The sequence below is a fragment of the Trichechus manatus genome, unplaced genomic scaffold (assembly GCF_000243295.1).
Source record: "Trichechus manatus latirostris isolate Lorelei unplaced genomic scaffold, TriManLat1.0 scaffold00094, whole genome shotgun sequence".
Lineage (NCBI taxonomy): Eukaryota > Metazoa > Chordata > Mammalia > Sirenia > Trichechidae > Trichechus > Trichechus manatus.
The window spans coordinates 6,609,970-6,619,188 of NW_004444030.1; positions in this window are offsets into that span (position 1 = coordinate 6,609,970).

Sequence of the window (9,219 nt, forward strand, 5' to 3'; positions counted from 1 at the left end):
AGGGGACCTCTTCATGAATCTCTCCTTGCTCTCCGTTCTCTGTCAGTTTTCTCACTCCATTTGGTGCTTGGCTGAGTTTTTTATCTCTTCATTTGATGTTTTAGGGTTTCAGGATTGTTGTATTCTCTGTTCGGCTTAGTTTTTCAGATCTTTGCTGTGGAGGGACGGCGTGGTGCTTCTGCCTAGAGCACCATTTTGCCGGAAGCTCTCTCCGGTTGATTTTTACTCCTTTGCATACATACTGACTTTCCCCACTCAGCTATTAGATTCTAGAGGGCAGAAACCATGACTGAAATTATATCATGTATATATGTCTGTTAACTAGAATCTCAGCCCTATGGGGCAGGGGATGTGTTTGTTTATGACTCTTTCCCCAGAGCCAGCGACATAGATAAGCTCAACAAATATTTCTAAATGAATAAAATGATGTATTTATATCTTCTGTAACAGCAGAGTCCCTGGTATATAGTAAACCAGTTGATTCGTATACCAGTTGCTCTTGAGTCAACTCTGACTCATGGTGACTCCATATGTGTCAGAGTAGAGCTATGCTCCATAGGGTTTTCGATGGCTGATTTTTCAGAAGTAGATCACCAAGACTTTCTTCTGAGCAGCCTCTGGGTGAACTCGAATCCCCAACTTTTTGGTTAGTAGCCAAGCATTTTAACCATTTGCATAGGCCCTCAGTGAAGGGAGACAGTTCGCAGTTCTTCTTTGCATGACCTGCTCTTCAGGTTGTGTCTCAGAGAATGAGGCTGATTGACAAAAGGACAATGGCTGAGGTGCCAGCCGCTGTACTGAGCAAATCAAAATGAAGCTTCTTCAAGGCCTTCTTGGCTGTCAATATTTTAAAATCTCCTTTGACGTTGTCAGAGTCTCTTTTCATTTTATTCATCAAATTTGTGTTAGATACGGCCACCAACTGCTTTTGAATCAACTTCCTTTTCCACAAAGACAGCTCTCTGCATTATGTAACCAGGAGTCAGGAAGACACAATCTATACAAATTACTTTTCTCTGCTCTTCAAAATGAAACAATATTTGTCACAATAAAACAAAAGCTACCAGGTCAGGTCCGTGTATCTCTCCTATCTTTGAAATAGATAAAATGGAGTAATAGCAATGCAGGTATTTAGGAAACAAGGACGAGTTCTCCACCAAATCCTCAGCTGAGAAGGGGTAGCATTTAGACACTAATTCCAATGACACACTATTGTGTCCCAAGTACTTGTTCAATGTCTGGTTCAATATGTGACAAGAAAAAGTCCAGGACCTATGCTATCTTTAAGTAGTCTTCATCACTTTATACTTTGATTGCTGTCTTTTTTTTCCAGTTTGAAAGGACAGGGTGAAAAATTACAGTAATCAGAGAGAATATGAGGATGAATTTGTTTGACAGTCTTCTAAACAGTTATTTATCAAGAGCCTAAATCCAGACTTCTGCTGAAAAAGGGCAACTTCTTAGTAGCTGGAAATACATATCCATTGTGAATCTGATCAGGAAAGCAATAAATGAGAAGTCTTGGATATCAATATATAATGTTGTCCTTATTTATTTTTCTGGAAAGAAAAAATATATATGCAGTATATGTAAGATCTTATTGATCAAAGAAAGAGACAGCTGTCTGCTAATTAAACCTGTCAGTTCCCCAGAGAAAGAAACATGTACCTATTACACAGTTTGAAATGTAAGATAATGATAAAAGGTGACCTCTACTCCCAATGACACAAACATTTAACACTTCAGAAATAAAAATCTGTAAAAACATATTTGTCTCACAAAATTATGAACAGCCCTGGGTTTTATCCTTCAAGGCGCCCCTCACAGCAGCACTTCCTCCGTGGAGGTTGGCTCTATGCAGATCAAGCTCATTCATGAATCCCCCACCCCTAAGGCTACAAGCTGAATGAGGTAGGGACTAAGTGTATCTTATTTATCTTTATATTCCCAGGACTAGGTATGGTGCTTAGCACAATGCGTGTGTAAATCAATGAATGAATGAATTTCCATATCTTTGTTCATATTTTTCCCACTGCCTGGAATAACCTCCTTAACCTTTCTACCAGCCTAAATCTGCCATTTTCTAACTTAATGCATACATCTCATGCTAAGTCTTTCTGGGCAAAATCCTATTTTGTGCCATTATTATTAATTCATATAGAACTGACTCTACACTGAGTAGTCTAGGTCTTGATTCTATTTACTGTCAAGCATTATCTTCTAATTACCTTTCTTCCAAGTAAATTGTAAGCTCTCTGAGGACTGGAAACATTATTTTCCTACTCTTATAAAACCCAAACCAAACCCATTGCCGTGGAGTCATTTCTGGCTCATAGGGACCCTATAGGACAGAGTAGAACTGCCCCACAGGGTTTCCAAGCAGTGGCTGGTGGATTTAAACTGCTGACCTTTTGCTTAGCACCTGTAACTGTTAACCACTGTGCCACCAGGGCTCCCTATAGGGCCTAGCATAAACTCATTGTGATTGAGTGGATTTCCACTCATAGTGACTCTAGGGGACAGAGTAGAACTGCCCTTTAGGGTTTCCAAGGCTGTAATCTTTATGCAAGCACACTGCCACATCTTTCTCCCATGGAGTGACTCGCGGGTTCGAAGGCCAATCTTGCAGTTAGAAGCTGAACGCTTTAACCACTGAACTACCAAATAGTAGGCACATCATAAAAATTTGGTAACTTGGAATGTAAATGAGAGCTAATCTTCAAACGAAATGTACCAATGGTGAAATCTGGTAATAAATAGGCCCATAATCTTCTTAACAACGTCCCTGGGTGGCACATACGGTTTTTGTTGGGCTGGAAACTGAAAGGTTGGAGGTTTGAGCCCACCCAATGGAACTGTGAAAGAAAACGTCTGGAGATCTGCCCAAAAAACCCTGTGGAGCTCAGTTCTACTCTGTAACACATGGGATTGTCATGAGTTGCAATCGACTCGACGACACACAGCACAACGATCTCCTTAACAAGATCCTCTACCTCATCTTAGCCCCAAAAGACACCTTCCTCATTGCCCAATGGTCTAAATCATGAGGTCCTGGTGTTTTAGTAGTGGGAAGCCAGTTACTGCTCTCAGCCCTATCATCTCATTCATGAGATTGGTGAGTCAACTCATTGGTGTAGGCTGCCTGCCAGGTGGGATGTGGATTCTAGTGGAAGGTATGCTGAGATTACAAATCAATAAAAACTCAACTTCAAATGCTTAATACAACAGTCATGCTCTGAAAATATAAAGTGCCTTTTATAGGAAAGTGATATTATTTTGTGTGTAAAAGCAAATGTTTGAATATCCATGAGAAAATAGAGTGATTCTAATCTTTCCTTGAAGTTTAAATCTTATGAGAGAAAAAATGTCCCTACTTAGAGACCAGAGTAAGATGGGTAAGAGTTACTCTAGATGAAAAGCCTGAGGGATTGTTTCAGCCTGGGTTCTCCCCAAAGCAGAGCCGCACAAAAGAGTGAGGGACGCCAACAGAAGGATGGATGTTGAATTGGCCACACTGTGCTCAATCTCAAGAAGCCCTGGTGGCACAGTGGTTAAGCACTCAGCTGCTAACTGAAACGTCTCTGGTTTAAACCCACCAGCTGCTGTGCAGGAGAAAAGACCTTGCAATTTGCTCCTGTAAAGATTAAGCCTAGGAAAACCTATGGGGCAGTTCTACTCTATCCTATAGGGTCTCTTGAGTTGGAATCAACTTAATGGCACATAACAACAATAGCAACAATCTATTTGATCCTATGGGACCTTTTGAGGAACCTATGATCACCCAAGAAATGAAAGGAGGCAGCAATTATCCATCAGCTCCCATCCCCCTTGTGTCTCCACGCTTCCAGAGAGGCTCCAGGGCAGGCAGCAAGGGTTTCTGGGAGGGCCCAAGGTAGGCACTATCAGGAGGAGCCTGAACAATGCTGGTCGAAGCCTGAGCACAAGTGGCCACATGTCAGGGCTGGAGAAATAAGGGGCTGAGAAGATCTGAAGGGGTTCACAACGGTAACTCTGTTCAGGGGATTTTCTCCTCGGCACAACATTCCCAGCAGGTGGGAAGGGCCCTGGTGGTGCAGAGAGGCCTGGCCTGATCTTTGACATGCTGTCTGTCCTCGTGTGATGAAAGGCTTTCAATCAGATATGGCCCAGACACAGAGGCAGCCCAACTTTGTATGAAATCAGTTTTTCCCCAAAATAAGACACAGTTCAACTTAGAGGGGAGGTGATTCAGCACCGTTTACTAAGAGGCCTGGCTCCCATGCAAGGTTGCCAGAACTGGTTATAATATCTCCTTGGAAACCATTGCAGTGTGTGAGCATCAGAGCACTCATGCACTCCACGTATATCAAAGACAGGTGCTAACAGGGATAACTCAGGACAGAGATCAAATGCTGGGCTGTGTAGACTGCCCTTCAAATGACACTGTGACATACATGGTCCACTGAAAGTTTCGATATTTATTCATTTTCCCCCTAAATTCATCCAAATGCCCGTTTGACTATGTCCTTCATCTTCTCAAAATTAATTAGAAAAAAATCCATCTAGCCTTTTGACCCTAGGCAATCTCATGACAAATTTATAATCAGTAATATTTAAGGTAAAACAAATTCATCTTCCAGGCTAGTAGCTGGAAAAATTACCATTGTCAAATAACGTTTAGGGTGCAAATCACTTAGTAGTGTTCAAGTGAGCCCCAAGTGCAGAATATTAAAATTTTATAAGCAGGCATTTCCTCTAGCAGTTTCCACCCTAACATTTGAGGATACTCATGCTTTGAAGCAATAAACAGGAGGGACTTTACAAAAAAACCATTTCCAGCCAGTGGGAGGATAATTGCTGCCTTGAAGTAACTCAGTCAGAGTATTGATATGTGATACTAACCAGTGGTAAAGGAGCCCTGGTGGCACAAGGGTTAAGAATTCAGCTGGTAACCAAAAGGATGGTGGTTTAAACCTACCCAGGGGCTCCACAGGAGAAAGACCTGACGATCTGCTTCCATAAAGATTACAGCCTAGAAAACCCTACAGGGCAGTTCTACTCTGTCACTTGGGCCACTATGAGTCGTAATCAACTCAACAGCACCCAACAACAACAACAATAAACAGTGAAAACACTAATCGACAGCAGTGTTTTTTAAAGCTTGTCAGACCATGATCCACACACTTCTTCCTAATGGTAGGTAGTTCCTGCTCCTACCATTTTAGAGCTGATTTGCTTCCTGTCATCTTGAGATCTGTTCTCCAGCTTTTCCTTTGATTTGTGAGTGGACCTCACCACCACCATGTTTTTTTTTTCCAAGGCATTTTGTTTTTAGCCAGTTGGTTTCTATTGTTTGCTTCTTTATGAACAAGTAAGTCCATGTTCAAGGGGCCCTGGTGGCACAATGGCTAAGCACTTGGCTGCTAACCTAAAGGTTGGTGGTTCAAACCCACCCAGAGGCTCTGAGGGAGAAAGACCTGGCGATCTGCTTCTGTAAGGATTACAGCTAAGAAAACCCTATGGGGCAGTTCTACTCGACAGCACCCAACAACAACTCAACAACAAGTCCATGTTTACTGGTCACGGAGATTTTCTAAAGCAAACTCCAATATAAATATTGAGAATTCCTAGTGTAGAAGGTAAGCAGGGATAAGAAGCTTACTGAGAAGCCACTTACAGTTAATAAAACCTGTGCCCCTAGAACATTGGGTCTGATTTAAAGTTTAGTATATGCTTGAAATAAGCACATTTTTCTTTATGCTACAAAAGAAATGCTTCTTAGCAAAAATTATATAACACCAAGCAGCTACTGTACTCCAGGCTCTGGGCTAAGTTCAACTAATTTAATTCTTAATCCTGCCAGGTGAAGGTTATTACTGCTTTTTGAAAATGAGCACACCAAGGCTTAGAATAGTTAAGTAACTTGACCAATAGCTTAGTTTTGGCAGATTATTAGAATCTAGGTCTCTCTCATTCCAAAGCTCATACTCTCCCCATAAAATTAAAAAAAAAAAAAAAAAGACACAGAAGTTTAAACAGGGACAGGAGGAAAAGGAAGCTGCTTTCAGAATAATCCTTTCTAGGCCTCTTTGCACACATTTGGTTCAACCAAATGCAAAACACATTTTGCCCAGAGAATTTTCCCTTTAATTTAAAAATCTGCATAATTCATGAAGAATGCAATCCACACACCTCTAATCTGTTTACCTTAACATCACCAAAATGTCACATGCCAGAAACGGCTTGTGGTCTGAGATGCCTTTTGGCTTTTTATTCCCAGCCTTTTTTGTCCCAGTCCAAAATGACTTGCCAATAAGGAGAGATGCGGAAGTCCAAAAGATGTGAACTTGATTTAAGACTGTCACCTGCTTAGAGAAAAGCAGATTCTGAATTTTGTAATTTAACTGTTATCCTTCACATGCTTTGTTGTTGTAAGCTACTGTGGAGTCAGCTCTGACTCATAGCAACCTTATGTGTAACAGAATGAAATGTGTGGTCCTGTGCCATCTTCATGATCATTAGTAGGTCTGAGTCCACTGTGACAGCTATTCTATGTTTTGAATGCCTTCCAACCTCGAGGGCTCATCTTCCAGCACTGTACTGGGCAATATTCTGTTGTGACCCATAAGGTTTTCATTGGTTAATTTTCAGAAGTAAATCACCAGGCCTTTCTTGTTTTAGTCTGGAAACTCTGCTGAACCCTGCCCACCATGGGTGACCCTCCTGGTATCTGAAATACCAGTGGCATATCTTCCAGCATCATAGCAACACGCAAGCCACCACAGTACAACAAATTGACAGATGGGTGGTGGTTCACATGCTTTACTACATCAAAAACACTAAGACAACTAAAACTCAGACTGAGGCTGTATCCACTCCTTAGACTTCTCCCCAACTATTACTCCTCCTTCCTACTGATGTCAAATCCCATATTTTGAAAGCAACTCGAAAGAGCACCATATTTTCAAATTTTTAAGGCATCATTTATTACCACTTGGCAAATGAGGCACCTGAGTTTTGAGGATATTAAGTCACATGCTTGACACTACTAACAAGTACAGTCGACTAGGACTCCTACGCTGTGTCTTTCTTTGTTTTTTGGCCTTTTCCTTATTGTAAGATGTCAGTCCATTTTCAAAGGGCTAGCTTTTGGGTTGACAGCGACTAAAAGCAAATTTGGAACATCTGTATTCAGAGTGAACAAAACTTTGTGTATTTCGAGCAGTTGTGTAAATCAGGCCCTGGGCTGGAGCACTGAGGATATGATGGCAAACAACTGAGATGTGGTCCTGATTCCCCAGAGCTCAAGGTTTAGTGGGATAAACAGACATGCAAGCATGCAATTATTGTAGGACGTGGTGAGTGGCCTGATAGAAGAAGTTCAAGGTGCTATAGGACACAGAGGAAGGTCATCTAACCTTGACTTGTTGGTGGGGAGGGCAGAGGTAAGGCTTCCTAGAGGATGCAACTTCTAAGCTAAGACTTAAAGAATAACTGGAATTTACTAGGTAAAGAAGAGAAGGGATGTGGAAGACAGATTTGGGGGAAAGTGTTTCAGGAAGAGGTAAAGACTTAGAGGAATCCCTGGCTGGTACAAATGGTTAATATGCTCAGCTGCTAACTGAAGGGTTGGAGGTTCGAGTCCATCCAGAGGCATCTCAGAAGAAATGCTTGGTGATCTATTTCCAAAAAATCAGTCATTGAAAACCCTATGGAGCACAGTTCCACTCTGACACAAGTGGAGTCAGCAGAAGGCAGAACTGACTCAACAGCAACTGGTTTTATAAAACTCAGCAATGAGAGAGCAAATGAGTTCTAGAAACAAGGCCAAGAAGTTTAATATAAAGGGCAAAGTCTTGAGGAAAGGCTATCATATAGGGCATGCAACCAAGAAAGATCTCAGGTTACCAAAGCTTCCACCTCAGCCTGTGTCTGGGAGGCCGAAACTCACACAAGGGCCAGGCAGAAAGGCTTTCTCTGCACACTTGAGATTTCTTTTTTCTTTTTTCCTATACAAAAATTAGTCTCTTGAATCTACTTGAGCTAAGAGGCACACTCCTCACGAGTATCACTTTATGTCCCACAGTCCAGTCCAATCCCTGTCTGAAGAGTTGGCCTCGGAAATTGTTTTAGTTCTGGGCTGATAGAGAATCCAGGGGCCATGATTTCCGGGGTTCCTCCAGCCTCAGTCAGACCACTAAGTCTGGTCTTCTTGCTAGAATTTGAGTTCTGCATCCCACCTTTCTCCTGCTCCATCCGGGAATCTTTGTTGTGTTCCCTGTCAGGGCGGTCATTGGTGGTAGCCGGGCACCATCTAGTTCTTCTGGTCTCAAGCTGATGAAGTCTCTGGTTTATATGGCCCTTTCTGTCTCCTGGGCTAATACTTTGCTTGTGTCTTTGGTGTTCTTCATTCTCCTTTACTCCAGGTGGTTGGAACCAATGGATGCATCTTAGAAGGCCGCTTGCAAGCTTTTAAGACCCCAGACACTGCACACCAAAGTAGGATGCAGAACATTTTCTTAATAAGGTTTGTTATGCCAGTTGACATAGATGTCCCCTGAAAGCATGGTCCCCATACCCCTACCCCTGCTATTCTGTCCCTCAAAGTGTTTGATTGTATTCAGGAAACGTCTTAGCTTTGGTTTAGTCCAGTTGTGCTGACTTCCCCTGTAGTGTGTGCTGTCCTTCCCTTCACCTAAGATCATTCTTATCTACTATCTAGTTAGTAAATAACCCTCACCCTCCCTTCCCACCCTCGTAACCATCAAAGAATGTTTTCTTCTGTGTTTAAACGTTTTATTGGGTTCTTATAACAGCAGTCTTATACAATATTTGTCCTTCTGTGACTGACTAAATTCACTCAGCATAATGACCTCCGGCTTCCTCCATGTTATGTTTCACAGCTTCATCATTGTTCTTTATCGTTGCATAATATTCCATTGTGTGGATATACCATAGTTTGTTTATCCATTCGTCCATCAGTGGGCACTTAGGTTGCTTCCATCCTTTGGCTATTGTGAACAGTGCTGCGATAAACATGGGTGTGCATATATCTATTCGTGTGATGGCTCTTATTTCTCTAGGATATATTCCAAGCAGCGGGATAGCTGGATGGTATGTTACTTCTATTTCTAGCTTTTTAAGGAAGCACCAAATCTATTTCCAAAGTGGTTGTACCATTTTACATTCCCACCAACAGTGTATAAGTGTTCCAGTCTCTCCACAACCTCTCCAACATTT